The following is a 14,454-nucleotide window of genomic DNA, read 5'->3' as shown; positions in this document are numbered from 1 at the left end:
AGAGAAGATTATCCATGCCAACAAACCCAAGGAGAATTTCAACCCTGACTGGCCTGGTAGGAATATCTTTAAGGCATTTGAGAGATGGCCTCTGTGGAACTTGGCACAACGAGAGGTTAATTGAAGGACATACGTTAGAATTTAAGACAGAGACATAAATACAGTCTGGCAAACGCCCATGGAGAGAGACAAGCTTTGTACACTGAAATAAGCACCCAGAATTGCTCTGGATTCTCTGTTATCTTAAAAGTATCACTCTGTCGGAGGGATTTAAGAACTTCTGAGGAGAGACTTTCCTGCAATTTTTTCCTTTGACTACAATTTTGACAAATAGAACGTGTGAAACAGCGAAGCTGAGTTTGTCAAACAGTACTTTGACATCAGTTAAAGTACAAGGTATATTTTACAGTTAAAGTAGTCATTGCAGGATAAACTCTGATGGAATTTATGGTGTGAAAAGAGCCTTTTTAAATTCAGAATTAGGCATTAAATTGTATGTCATTAATTGAAATGTCTTCTGTTCTCTGTGTCATGTGTCACAGAGTCACAGTGCAACTAGTTACCCTCAGTTGATGCAGATGTTTTCCACACTTTAATCCAGCAGTGTTAAGCACAAGGCCCAGGGACCAGAAGTGGCCTGCCAGTGACTCCAATCTCTGTCTTATAATTACATGACAGTCGATAATTTTAAAACATTTAGTTCTTACATTTTAAGCCCAGCAGCTTATCATGAAATTGCACTTATTTATATGTAGTTAACATTCTTTATACTGACTAAAAGGGGAGTTTAAGATCCAATATGTGGCCCACAATGTGAAATGATTTTGATTCCTTGCTTTGACATATAAAGAAAATTCCATTAGTTTGTAAAATAAGTTTATTAAATCTAAGAAACCTGTCCAGTCATTGTGAAATACACACCACTTTATAGCTGAATAACACAAAGCGTGCTGTAGAGCTGCGTGTGCTCAGTACAAATGTGTAACCTGTTGTGTTTCATGTCTCATCCGCTTGCTCGGTTCTATTTTGTGATCAGTGTGCTCTTAGTTGCAGTACATGACTTTAACCTGTAGGTGTCACACCTGAGCTGATCCCAGAGTCCTGTCATTTCAGAGCTCTGGGATCAAGTGCTGAGTTGTCAAGATAGATGTTTGATGAGTGGGTTTTGTGTCTTTAAGAGATGTGAGCTCCTGAGTATGTAAGAGTATATGTCTCACAGTCAGGATACGTGTGCTGAGAGACTTGCAAAGCCCCACCGGGGTCATGTCAGTAGTCCCTGTGCAGATTGCACTATCCTGACCCCTGGAAAATCCCAGGCCTTCCTGTCCAAAGGACAGAATGATAAAAGTAAAAATTCATTGTCATCCTCTTGCTTTCCGTCCAATCAGCTTCTCAACTGTCACCACACCTGTTATGTGTCTGTTTTTGGCAGCAAAAACCAATTAGTGAGCATCTGTTTGTGGTTTGTGAAATGTCTTGAGATGTGCAGATTTTTTTCCTGTCAATAAGATGATGCAAATAGAAAGCGTTGATGCAATGAAGCCATCTCAGGGATAACATTTTTTGCCACAGTTGTTTTTATTACCTATATCAGCAGTCATACGGTTCCAGTTAGTTGTTGTGGATCTTGTCAGATTTTGTGTTTTGTATTTTGTAAAACACAAAACTAAACATTCAGATGACATAACTGACGTTCTTTCAGCCCATCGTAAAATTCACAGGTTTTGTCCCACTGTTCATGAACTTTGCAACAAGTGTTCACGAGCATGCGCGCTTTCTTTTTCCATGACTGTGCCCTCAAACGTAATGTCACTTGTAATGCAGATAAACTGGGCCTCAGTCGCATAATTCTGTGTTTAAACCACATGTATGAACTGTTTCACACTCAAATCCGACACAAAGAGACAAACGAAGAAGGCCTGGCTATCTTTTAAAGTTTAAACACACATTTTTCATCAATAATAATAGTTGTAGTAGTTGTGATAATCATAATAATTTCATTTCAGATATTATGTGTATGTCTCTAAAAGAGCAAGAACAAAAATGCTCAAAATAACATGAAGGATAATATATAATATATATGTTTAATATATTGAATAACATTCTGATAGGCTGAACGGTGATACAAAAAAGTACACATACAGAGCCCGAGGTAACTGGGTTTCCTTATGGGGTGGGTAATTGTGTGCGCCCACTTATTTCAGTGTGCAGAGTGACAACGTTTCTGCTCACATATTATGAATGACACTCGGTGACTTTATTTAACTTGCAGTGAAGGATGTGCATGCTGTGATGGATATGCGGGGTTATATTTTAGTATCATAACATAACAGACCTTCACTGAGGATTGAAAGCCACTCTTGCCTGCGTGTGTGCTATAAATAAGTCGTGTTTCTTTAGAAAAGTAGATACAGTTCTAACCAGCAACTTAACTTTTTTATTTTAATTTTTTTTCTGGTGGCGTTAATGATTTGAAAAGCAGATCAGCATAATACCCTAAAGCACATATAAATATCTGCCAGTTAAAGTTCTGAGCCATGGCACAGAAAAGTGTATTGTTCAGTGAAGCGTGTCTTATTTAAGTCCTCTTTTCAGAATACCAACAACACCTAAAATCATCTACAGCAGACATTAGCTACTGTACTTAAAGTTACTTAAGCACACAGCTGCTGTGCCACTGACACCTGTTCTTGGTGAAACCTGAGCAAGGAAACACCCACGAGACCAACACCTGCTGCTAACATTACCTTTTATTTAAAACAAGCTACTGCAGAGGAGCGAAAACCAAACTGAAACCACCAAACATCCCCATATTTAACAATTTGTGGATTGATTTCAAAAAGATATATTTACATAGCTTGTTATTCTTCTAACACTGTATGACTTTATTGACTGGACCTTTTCACTTTATCAAGTTGTGTTTCATAGGCCTCGCAAATCCTGAATCAATGGTGCTCCTGATTGATTTTCTTAGTCGAGTTTCTAGCGGAGCGTTCGCCCTCAGGCTTACACAAACACACCCCCGACGCACATCCTGCAGCTACAAACAGTTTATCCCCATGTGTCATTCATATCTTGGTAATTTACAACTATTTCACTTAGCTGAAGTCTCTCTGCTTGTCACAGATAATCCCCGAAAAAAATTGCAGTTAAATCTTCAGCTTCCAGTGTCCTATGTGTGGTCTCTTGCACCTGTAAATGTTTGTGTGTGTGTTTATTTATTTTCTGTCTTACCTGAATAAAGGGGTGGATGATTGCAGCTGAGAAATAAGGCAAAACAAAAGGTGATGGAGAGGAATTGGAGCAGAGAGAAGACAGAAGGGCAGGAGATGGAGGTAAGATGAGCAAGATGAAGGGGGGGACGACACAATATGACTTTTATAGCTGCTTCCGAACACATACACACTTACCCCATACACACAACATGCCCACCTCTCATTATACTCTATTTTCAGAGGGGGGGAGGAGGGGGGGTGTCAAGATATGACGCAAGCACTGTTGGCCTGAGAGTGTGATCGTTTTCTGTTTTCTGTGCAGCACTACCATATCACACACGGGACTGGTAATAATACCACTTTATCTGTCTTGTTTGGACCGTACCCACATCTTCTGTCTTGATCTGTGCGTCTGTCAATACATTTGGTCCTGTCTCTCACACTCAGTATAACTAATAGCACTGGCTTGGCCATGTTATGAGAGGCTGTAGTTACAACTACTTTTAGAAAATGCCATCAAGGAGTTGCACATGTAGCACTGTGTGAAGTCCAGTTTCTTTATATTTTGTTAGGAAAAAGGGGAGTAGGTGTAGCTGTTTGTTGAAAATTAAGGAAACATACATGGGAATACAGTATGTAAGGCAAATAAATGATGCTACAACCAATCAGACAGTATTTCATGGGGGATCCAACTCTGATACTTTTCTGTGTTCATCATTACACACAGTTTTGACAAGATGTCCAACGCTCAACCCAAAACCATGACAGAGCCTCCACCGTGTTTTACAGATAGCTGCACATGGTCTCTGTTGTACCTCACTTCTTACCTCACATCTTCATATGCATATTAATAAAGATTTGAACCAGAAAGGTCAAATTCAGATGCAGTGGTCCATCAGACCTGCTGGCACTGATTATCAGTTTGGCATACCTCAGCCCTTTCTCCCCGTTCCCTTTCTTGAGAACGACTTCTTGACTCTTTGATTGAGACAATTTTTGATTACATTTCAGTGAACCGCAGATGGATCTGCTTAAAAGCCAGATTTTTGGATTGGATTTTTACCTTTTTCTTAAGGACATGGCTTTCAGATGGTGTTTATCTGCTGTAGATTATTTTTAAGACTGCCACGTCTTCTTTGTCCATCACTTGTTCAATTCTTGGCTATTTGGTATATTCAGAAAAAAACAGAAGAGAGCATAATTTGAGAGCAAATTATGTACTTCTGGAACATGCTACCAATAACAGAGAGCCTTAAGACAGCAGTCCCCAACCCCTGGGCCAGTCGTTTGGTACCGGGCCACGAGAGTTGAGGCTCGGGCATGACATTTATAGTTTTCAGGGTTTTATTGGTTTTTATCGTTATTTTGCATCGTTTTTATCGTTAATTTAGTTTCCCTGGGTCTTTTCCTGTGTGTTATGAATAAATCTTCTTTTTTTGGTACCGGTCAGGTTTTATTTTGTTGTATTTATCCTTTGTCTGTGAAAATATTGTCAGACATAAAACAGTCCGTGGCGCAAAAAAGGTTGGGGACTGCTGCCTTAAGATACACTTTCTTTAACTGTCTTTTGCTAAGTTCTCTGTTGTCTGTAGATGCAACTCTGAGTCTGGCTCTTTGGAAGGAAAATATAAAGGATAGATTGGTGGCTCAAGATTTGTAAATAGCACAGTATAAGTTCAGTGTACAAGATACCTTTGTTATACAGAGCTTTGCAGTACTCACTGCCTAATGTAATTCAGAGTGATTAAGAGCAGACACTAAAATTCAGTTTTTATAAGTAAAAGCTACTTAAAATAATGATCAACACCAAGGAACACTATGGCTGTGCTGGCAGCACGAGGTGTCCCAACACCTTCCTAAAATGCTTTATATTGGATTCATAACTTATTCTTGCATTTTATGAATGCATTCAAATGAATTCCACTGTATGAATTGTGCCAAAGAAATGCATTTAATTTTTTTTGATTTGCTAGGATTTCTAACTCATCCAAGGCAAAGTTATGCTGAAGAAGTCTGTTCTTCTTTCTTCTTTCCATCTTTTATCCAAGAGAAACTTTCCCCTCAACTTTTTCTCTCCCTATCTGTCCTTTCATCTTAACATCGTCCTTTTTTTTATATCTAATTTCTCTGTCCATATCTTCCTACACCATACATCTGTGCTTATCAGTCTCTGTCTGTGTAGGTTGTTAACTTTGTGCCTTTTTTGTTCTCCCTTTTTCTCCCTTTGGTTCGCTTATCTTTTGCTGAGTGATTTAGTAGGCCACCTTGCACCCAGTTAGTCAAGGCCAACAGAGAAATTTATTTGTAGTAGTGCATCTATGAAAGAAAATAAAAATCAGTAAGATACTTTAGTTGTAATAAAACGGCAGATACGAAGGGCTTTTTTGTTTTTTACTGCAGAGATTTTCATTATGAGCATTAAATGAGATTTCATCCCTGGGAGTTCATGGTTGATTATACCACACTGCCAAGGTATTAGGCTTTCAACATCAAATATTCATTCTCTGCAAATTTTGTGTGGAAGAGAAAGCTGGAAATTACAGCACATTTTAAGCCTTAATAATGACTTGCTAATTACAGGTTTTAATAATCGAACACCTCCATGGTTAGATTTTACTGTTGGCTGTTAGTAATACTAATGTCTGCCATGGTTTCCAGTGTAAAATTCAGGCACAAAATGTAGTAATGTTATGATATATTCAACTGCAGCTGACACTGTGACTAATAGTATTGTTAAAAAACCCGTTACTAATTAAAGAACAAAAATAGCAACAAAAAATGTAAACATTTTAAATTTAAAAGACTACCAAACATAAAAAGGGAAAATAAAATGCGACTCTCTGTTCCTTCATGTCCTGCGCTGACCCTCTGTTCTGTCCTGAGACACTCTTAGATTTCGCCTCTCTATTGAGTTACCCTCTCGTCAGCACTTTCCAGCATTGTAGAAGAATGGGAAAGGGAGGAGTGAGGTGGTGAGGACAACATGCTGGAAGGATTTGTAGTTGGTGGGGGTGGAGAACGGTCAGGAAGGGAGGATAGAGAAAGACACTGAGATACACAAAGAGGAATTTGCAGCTTGTTCATGAGATCTCTACAGTCTTGGTTTATTATTAGACTTGTCAAAGGTTTTTGACAGTGTCAACCAAAACATCCTTGATAGAAATGTGGCTTCACAGTGTTTACAACTTAGTAAAGAAAAGTCTGTAGCTAATAACAAAGATGATTAAAATAGAATTAACCTACTTTTTGGACTACAGTGGTCCCTTGTTTATCGCGGGAGTTACATTCTAAAAATAACTCACGATAGGTGAAATCCACAAAGTAGACAACTTACTTTTTTACAATTAGTATAGATGTTTTAAGGCTGTAAAACCCCTCACTACACACTTTACACACTTTTCTCAGACAGGCATGAACATTTCCACACGTTTCTTTCTTGTTTAAACAAGTTCAAACCTTCATAGAAAAATAGGTTCAGTATTATAGAATGAAACCAAAGGCACCCGCAGTTGCTTTTGACAGTGTAAAATGTTTCGTCAAAATTGTTGTTTTGTTGGGGGGGGGGAAACCTACAAACATACAGTACAGCACTTCGGAGTCACACTGCTAGCAACTGATGATTCATGTAAATTTGAGAAGCTGAACGAATTCTGTACTGTACAGGAGACACGGCACGAGATCGATTGACAATGGTCTACAGCCAGTCAGGATGCAGAACACAATGCGCTGTAAAAGACAACAAAACCCCAAACAAACAAACAAAAAAACATGCAAAATTGCACAAAAAAATCAGTGAAACAGACAAGCTGCAAAAGTTGAGCCATGTTATAGCGAGTGACTGCTGTACATGAGTCCAACTACTTCTACTGCTCTCTTTGAATGGCCTACAGGGGTCTGCAAAAATATGCTTTTTATTTATTTATTTATTTATTGCTGATACGGCTTTTTATTTCACATCCATACCTAATTTGAATTTTGCTGACTTTCCTCAGTAGGTAGTCTCTTTATGGACCCACTTTCCCAATCAGTTCAATTCAGTTTTATTTACAGTTGTGGTCAGAAATTTACATACAGTATGGGCATGAATGTTGACTCTGTAATGACTTAAAAAAAACATGAACTAGGTGCACAAGTTTGAATTTATTTTGGGTTTTCTGTAATACACAGGGTCAAAAGATTCTACAATGTCTTTAAACTGGGCAAGACAAAGGCTTAGTAACGTCTCATTAGTGATGATGATTGAATACAACTGGTACTTTCTCTTTGTCAGCATAAAAAGGATTTCTTTGAGAGCACTCATTGGATTGACCAGTACACAGAACAATGGGGAAGTCCAAGGATCTAAGATCCAAGAAGGAGAACTGTAGATTTTCACATGTTGGCGAAGTCTCTTGGAACCGTTTCTTTATAACTCCAGATTCCTGGATCATCAGTTCAAACAATTGTACTTTAAGTACAAGTTGATTCAGATTCAGGAACAACCCTTTAACCACTAAGGCTCAGGCCTGTCATGCACTAGAAACTGCTGCCACACCAGCATTACTGTTGACATTAAAGTAAGTTTCACATCAGCATAGACTGAAAGGTTGCCCACCAAGAAAAAAGCCCCGGCTCCAAAATTGACAGTTTCACGCTCAACTGAAATTTGAGGCTGACCACACGGACACGTCAAATGCTTTCTAGAGAAAGGTTGAAAGAGAGACTGAACTATTCTGTCATGATGACAAAAGATATGTTTGGAGGAGTAAAGCTGAAGCTTTCAAAGCTAATAACATTGTACTAGCTGTCAAGCATGCTGGTAGTAGCGTCATGTTCTAGGACTGTTTTGCAGCCAGTACTGGTACATTGCATAAAGTGGATGGAGTAATGAAGAAGGAGAAATGTTGTCTCCAAATGTTTCAACTTCACCTCAAATCGGCAGTTAGACGGTTGAAACGTGGACACAATTGGATGTTTCAACAGGCCAATGATCCCAAATATGCACCATATTTTTCATTTGTGATGTCCATGTCTCGCTCTGACCTGGAGATTGCTATACATGCATTTATTTCCTCATGCTTGGACTATTGTAACTCACTGGTTACGTGTCTAAGCATAAGGTTCTCTGGATCGTCTGCAGGTTGTGCAAAACGCTGCAGCTAGGCTTTTGACAAAATCCTCTAAGTATTCACATGTGACACCGTTGCTATCTGGGCTACACTGGCTTCCTGTTGAATTCAGAGTCCATTTTAAGATCCTGGTCTTGACTAATAGAGCTTTGCATGGACTGGCACCAGCCTACATCTCTGATATGCTGCAGCCCTATGTCCCTAGCAGGTCCCTGAGGTCATCTGATCAGGGCTTACTTATTATAAAACAGACTAAGATGAGAACTGGTGATAGAGCTTTTGCCACTGTTACCCCGAGGCTGTGGAACTCTTTCCCCCAAACTGTAAGACTGTGGACTCAGTAATTGTTTCAAAAACAACTAAAAACTCACCTTTTTAAACTGCTTCTGGTTAATTTTTGCCTGTTCTATATTGTCTGTTTTACCTTTTTGTGGCTTTTTATCTTATGTACAGCACTTTGTGACTCTGTCTAGAAAGGTGCTATATAAATAAAATGCTATTTATTTTATTTATTTATGTGTAATTATGTGTTATATGTACGCTAACTGATGACTTCTTTATTGTGTTTGGGATTTTAGATTATCCCCAAATGAAATGAAAGTGCAAGAAATGAAGACCAAGAGTTTGAAGGCACAAATTGGGGTTATAATGGAGTGTGATTACTGCCAGAGAGAGTTACATAAATACAGTGTAGGCTGAAGAGACACTCGTGATTATAAACTGTTTAATTGGCCAAGACAGCTTAACACTGAAGTGAAAATAGGTAATGGAAAAAAAACAGGGTGACTGCTATACAAGACAGTAGATTCAGAAATAGATAAATGATGTAGACACACATCAGACTGAAAATAGAGAGAATGTGAGAAAGACAGTGACAGACAGACACAGGGAGTAAGAGGAATTAAATTTGTTTTTAATCACCAACTTGCTATTCAGCAACAGGTGGTATATGACATCGTGGCAGGGGTAGCTACAAGCCACAGCTGTCTATGTGAATAAGTGTGTATGAGTGGTATTGATATCAGTGGGGCATCCCTTGTCTACTTAACCAAAGATTAGCAGATATTGGCCCTAAAAATAAACACAGGGGAACCCGGTGTGCTTACTGATCAGGGGTGGAGCTGGAGAATATCGGACGTTTCACTTGTACAGTCGGGACTCAAAGGCCTCGTTCGCTCAAGAAGAAATAGCATCTTACTCACTTGCAGAGTGTGGAAGCATGTCTTTTAACACAACTGCTAGAAGAACAGATGCATTTGGGGGTGATATTTGTTCATTTACTCCCTGGATTCACAAATGAAACCCCAACAAAATTAAAGCTGCTGTGCCGAGTAACTCCGTATTAATGGATCAGATAATTTCATCCATGTAAGAATCGCAAAAAGTAACAGATAACAAATACCCGAGTCTGCAGTTCCTCTCAGCAAAACAGAGCACCATTGAATCTGTTTCTTCTCTCTCATCACTCTCATTAAGCAGCACCAGTAGTTTTAGTGAACTGCTACACTGCTTTCACAAGAATATTGCAGGCAAAATAAGTGACTAACCAATGAACTTACTGAACAATCAATTTTGCCAGGAGTTGGTTAGTACTGCACTGTAATACATTTTCTTGAGAGGAGCAAAACTCTAATGTTTAGTTAATGTTAGTGTTCCTCCGTGAGATTAAGTATTGGAATTTCAGGAGCAGGACCACGCCTCCAAACACGCTCCTTCCGGTTCTCATCTTTATAGGTTCCCCCAGTTCTCCACCCTCCCTCCCCTTTTCTGTTCTTTAACGTCTTCACTTCTATTTAGTTCATGGGGATCTGCCAGGCCCGGGAGTCGTCGCCAGTCGCCTTCGAGGCCTTCCCCAAACCGCAGCTCATTTCATATCCAAGCATTCACCTTTACTTACTAAAACGCTGTCAAACCTAAAATGAGGATGTGGGCCCAGCCAGTGAATAGCAACTCTTGGGGTATAGATAACGGTATCACAGCTTATCTGCTTCACCGGCTGAGTGTCCATCAGGTCGATAACATTGATTATATGAAACTGCTTTTAATGTGATGTAAACTGCTTCAAGATCAAGCAGATTTCTCAGACTCCGTCTCAAATATATAAAACTTGACATGGAAACTGACTCATTTTTGACCTGTGAGGTTTGCAGATCTTCGTGTCCACTTGTTTGCGCTTGACTGCAGCGATGCTCGAAACCTTGTCAGCTCAGCTCAGGCCAAAATGCACAGTAGAGTGGGAGAAGGAAGGCCCGCAGTTTTCCAAATGTGCACCACGGGCACTGGTTTTTGTGGTATATTTAGTTCTAATATTAGGGCCGGCGTGTGTGGGAGTGTGTGGGAGATGGTGAGTTTTTAAAGGAATGCACCAAGTTCTTGGGAGGTTAGCCTGTTACTCAGCCAACCTGTTAAATAATGAGAAACCAAATTTTTCCATTATCTGAAAGATTCCAGTTAGTCATGCTCATTGCTTATTACGTGCTATGTTTAGGGACGGTGGGTGACTAGCTTTGTGTCTATAATTACAACACTGGAACTCTAAAAAAGAGCTAAACCTAATCCTCACATCTCCTTTTTTTAATACTTACGGTTGCTGAAAACTGTGTGTCTTACTAATCTGACATTAGCTGAGTACAGTAATTACAAATATGCGTCATTTTACGTTATTCAAAACAAGTGTTAACAAGTGGCCATTAAATTCGATCTGAAGTGAAAGACATTGATCATCCTGTTATCATGCAGTGCACCACTGAGAAAACTTTGATCCTGGCATTCATGCAGACATTGCGTTCACACCACCCACCTAACATCACTGCAGAGCCTGTGTCTGTGTCAGTTCTCAGTCATCCAGGTCATGTTAATTTAAGGAACTAGGCGGTTAGGGACAACCCCTTCTAGGGTTTAAATACCTGGGACTCTCCACCTTTAGGTTTTAAATCTGAAGAAGCCTCTTGGATGAGCGGTAAAACATCTTCATGAAACTTAGAGAAGTCCAGTCGCCTTCTTTTCCAGCTTCTGCAGACCATTTGCACTCCCTGTGGCACCAGCACTCACCAACAGCAGCAGCCTCCCCGAGCAGACAATGACCCCTGCAATGTCGCAGAACCTGCTCAGAGCTGCCTCAGAAACACAAAACAAACATGAGCCTATGATGTCGTCTTGACTGAAGTCCCCACATACAACATGAGCAACATATATAAGCATACACAAGCCTGCTCCACTGAGGCTGCACTGGTCTACATACTGGTGCCACCGGAGATCTTGTGTTCATGCACCGACAGGTCTGTTCTGACAACGTGGTGGAGATCTGCAGATTATTAGGAAGGTGGTTTCAGTGTTGCTGGTGGTGGTGTGGATATCCAATATTTAGAATGTACACCTAGCATCAGAATGGGGAAGAAAGGTGATTTGAGTGATTTGAAACTTGGTGTGGTTGTTGTCTGAGTATTTGAGAAATTGCTGGTGCACTGGTATTTTCCCAACAAATCATCTGAGGTTTATAGCGTGCCACCATCGTGCTGTGTGGCATTCCAGAGGTAGATTTTAGATTTCGGCTCAGAGTTTTCATCACACAAAACAAAGACTCAGCATTTAGGTTACTGCCCAGCTTCACCTCTTCCTCTTTCTGCTTTCCTAATGATGTTACCACGGCAACAAGCTGCCGACATGTCAAACACAATCTGGGTGCTGAGACTTTCTGTCAGTCCCCCTTCTTCTGTTTCTCTGTGTGTATACGTGTGCACTGGTACCTGTCAACTTAATGGCTTATTAGATTTCATCAACACTTTTTTACAGCGTGCTTGTGTTTCAAAGATATAGTCCAAGGCCAGCATGCAATAAACTATATACAAACACTGTTACAGTACCCTCTTTTACAAGCGCACACACACATAGGGAAACTCCTCCACTGACATGTATAAGCATTCCCAACAGCAAATTCACCCGGACACACGTACACTCAAATGCGCAGAACAGACTCCAGCAGCTGGCCTGACCTTGAAGATAAATACACCCTTGAAAAATGCTTCTGCAATTCATGGCTGGCGGTGGTGTGTTATACGAGCAGCGTTTCAAAGGATCCATCTCGGGCTGCGTGAAAATAGATATGGAGTCAATATGTGATGCACTCACACACACACACATGCACACACACATCCATCTGTGCACCATCTTTTTCTCTCATGCACGCAAGGTCACTGTATTACACTCAATTTCTTGAACAAATCATCATTTTTTTCCATTTTCTCTCACTCTCCCGATTGTTCTTTCTTGTAGTTGAGTATTTTGCTGTTTGCACACTGAGTGTAACTGAATCACATGACTGCAACTGCTCCAATCTCTTGTCAATCTGAGCATGTAGATTTGCCACTAATCTGCTGATTTAGGTGTAGTTACAATTCTTGTGATTCACTGTGCTGGCTTAAAGCAGATGTTGTTTCTTTGTGTGCAGCTGTCCAGCTATAAACAAGTGCTGAGCTTGGATATAACTGTAAAAAAAGTAACGAGTATGTGAAAGTCATCAGTTAGTCAATAACTTTCGTGGCATCTTGAGCACTTAGAAAACCATTTTATACTGGACGGTAAATCAGTTCATTTTTTGTTTCTATCCAACTCCCACACATTAACAACTGCACTGACATCTAGTGTTTGAAGCTTTAATAACCCCATATTTAATGTTTGAACTGTTCAAAACATTTTATTGCACAATTATGTCCCTTCATTGGAATGTCAGCGTCACTAGCTGCTGCCTTTATTAACTTATGAATGTCAGTAATGAGAGACACCCGACAGGTGAACGCTGAATGAAGGCAGGCTAGTGTCAAAGTGTGTGTGCATGAGATAAGATGTGAGAGAAAAACTGACTAAATAGGTGGTGGAGAAAGCTTGAACACGCCTTAAAGAACAATGACTGTTCTGATCTCACCATTATGCTTCTCAGTCAAAAGCCAATAAGAGCCTTTGTAAGAGGCTTTGTACACATGCACTGTGTACACATGCACTGTGTACACATGCACTGTGTACACATGCAGTCGTTATTACTGTAAATAGCTCATTCTGGTAGGCATTTCTTCTCAGTTAAAACACTTTACTGTACATGTGAAAATCTCTGTTTGACATCCTAATTTATTATCTGATCGCAAAATGCGGTCAGCAAAAATGACCAGTCATGCACGTCACTTAAAGATTTTTTAATTTTTCTTTTTTTTCTGTCTAATTTATGTCAGTTAAATTTAAACCGTGTCTCTCAAAAATCAAAGTTCCCTGTATCAGGGTTTTACACAGTATGAAATGCCGGATAAATGACACTGTTATTAGAAAGGTGCTGCTCTGAGAAAAGTTGGAGGAATTTGGCATTTTTCAGGTCGTTGTTTTGGTTTTTCTCCTTTTGTTTTGACGCCATAATGCAATGGTTACAACAGTAATTGATGAAACACAGAGACATGCTACTTCAGCTTTCTCCTACAGTCCAACATCCCTGGTTAACCTGTTGGAGTATAAATGAGGTGTGCATGTGAGCATGAATGGTTGCCCGTCTCTCTGTGTTAGCTCGGTGATAGACTGACGACCTGCTCGGGGTTTATCCCACCTCTTGTCCTCTGACAGCAGCCAGCTCTCCTTTCCGGCACCCTGAACTGAAGCGGCAGAAGAAAATGAATAAATGGTTGGATGGATGGAGATTTCTCAGGTTTTTATTTCACGTTTTCAGTCATTACGTAGTTTTATTTTCACTTGCTTTTTTAAACTTTGGATTCACTGGCTAGGTTTAAGAAAAGATTGTGCCTTCTTTCAACACATTATCTTAAAAAAGTCCTTTACTTGCATTTGTATAATAATAATAATGATGATGACAAGTTGGAAGTGAGATCATCGCACATCTAAAGATATCTTCTGCATATCTGTGAGACGCCATTATGATGTAGTTCTTTTAGTAGCTAAAGAGCCAGATATTTCTCTCCGAGGTAAAAGGAGAATGGAGATTCAGCTTTATTGAGTCTGTTCCATTTGAAAATAGCTAATTACCACATTATGACAGCTTTATGGAGTTATAATATGGCAGTGCTGGGTTTACAGATTGTTCTACAGAACCATCAAGCATAAAAATGCCATCTAATACACACTGACACCAGTGGCAG

General features: G+C 39.8%; 1 protein-coding gene across 2 annotated transcripts in view; it reads right to left on the bottom strand.

The window, feature by feature from the left end:
- pvalb7 (parvalbumin 7) overlaps positions 1-14,454 on the bottom strand; it is a 44,336-nt gene that overhangs the window by 2,301 nt on the left and 27,581 nt on the right. Inside the window, exon 1 of one of the 2 annotated variants that reach the window (XM_005749818.2) lies at positions 3,235-3,379. The exons of the other annotated variant lie outside the window; for it this stretch is intronic. The gene's annotated coding sequence lies outside the window, so the exon portion shown is untranslated. Of the gene's footprint in view, positions 1-3,234; positions 3,380-14,454 lie in introns of those variants that run through there. 2 annotated transcript variants of the gene reach the window in all.

Source organism: Pundamilia nyererei, unplaced genomic scaffold, assembly GCF_000239375.1.
Source record: "Pundamilia nyererei isolate P.nyererei 1_Seehausen unplaced genomic scaffold, PunNye1.0 scaffold00255, whole genome shotgun sequence".
In the NCBI taxonomy this organism is placed as follows: Eukaryota; Metazoa; Chordata; class Actinopteri; order Cichliformes; family Cichlidae; genus Pundamilia; species Pundamilia nyererei.
The sequence above is the reverse complement of the archived record's forward strand: the minus strand, read 5'-3'. Positions and strand labels throughout refer to the sequence as shown.